At 41.7% G+C, this 667-nt stretch overlaps 1 non-coding gene across 1 annotated transcript; it reads right to left on the bottom strand.

Moving 5' to 3' along the window:
* Positions 1-307: 307 nt before the first annotated feature.
* LOC112725879 (small nucleolar RNA R71) lies at positions 308-415 on the bottom strand. The gene has a single exon (XR_003164960.1). It is a non-coding gene; the product is annotated as a small nucleolar RNA R71 (small nucleolar RNA).
* Positions 416-667: the final 252 nt, after the last annotated feature.

The raw sequence follows: 667 nt of genomic DNA, 5'->3' as shown, positions 1-667 counted from the left end.
TCCTGCCATTGGAGCAAACAACTTTGAGCTGAGACCTCAATTAGTTTCTCTGATGCAGCAGAACTGCAAGTTTCATGGACATCCATCTGAAGATCCTTTTCAGTTCTTAACTGAATTCTTGCAGATATGTGATACTGTTAAGGCTAATGGAGTAGATCCTGAAGTCTACAGGCTCATGCTTTTCCCTTTTGCTGTAAGAGACAGAGCTAGAATATGGTTGGATTCTCAACCTAAAGACAGCCTGAACTCTTCGGATAAGCTGGTCAAGGCTTTCTTAGCCAAGTTCTTTCCTCCTCAAAAGCTGAGTAAGCTTAGAGTGGATGTTCAAACCTTCAGACAGAAGGAAGGTGAATCCCTCTATGAAGCTTGGGAGAGATACAAAGGACTGACCAAAAAGTGTCCTTCTGACATGCTTTCAGAATGGACCATCCTGGATATATTCTATGATGGTCTGTCTGAGTTATCTAAGATGTCATTAGACACCTCTGCAGGTGGATCCATTCACCTAAAGAAAACGCCTGCAGTAGCTCAAGAACTCATTGAAATGGTTGCAAATAACCAGTTCATGTACACTTCTGAAAGGAATCCTATGAATAATGGGACGCCTATGAAGAAGGGAGTTCTTGAGGTTGATACTCTGAATGCCATATTGGCTCAGAATAAAATA

Source organism: Arachis hypogaea, chromosome 11 (assembly GCF_003086295.3).
Source record: "Arachis hypogaea cultivar Tifrunner chromosome 11, arahy.Tifrunner.gnm2.J5K5, whole genome shotgun sequence".
Taxonomy (NCBI): domain Eukaryota; kingdom Viridiplantae; phylum Streptophyta; class Magnoliopsida; order Fabales; family Fabaceae; genus Arachis; species Arachis hypogaea.
The sequence above is the reverse complement of the archived record's forward strand: the minus strand, read 5'-3'. Positions and strand labels throughout refer to the sequence as shown.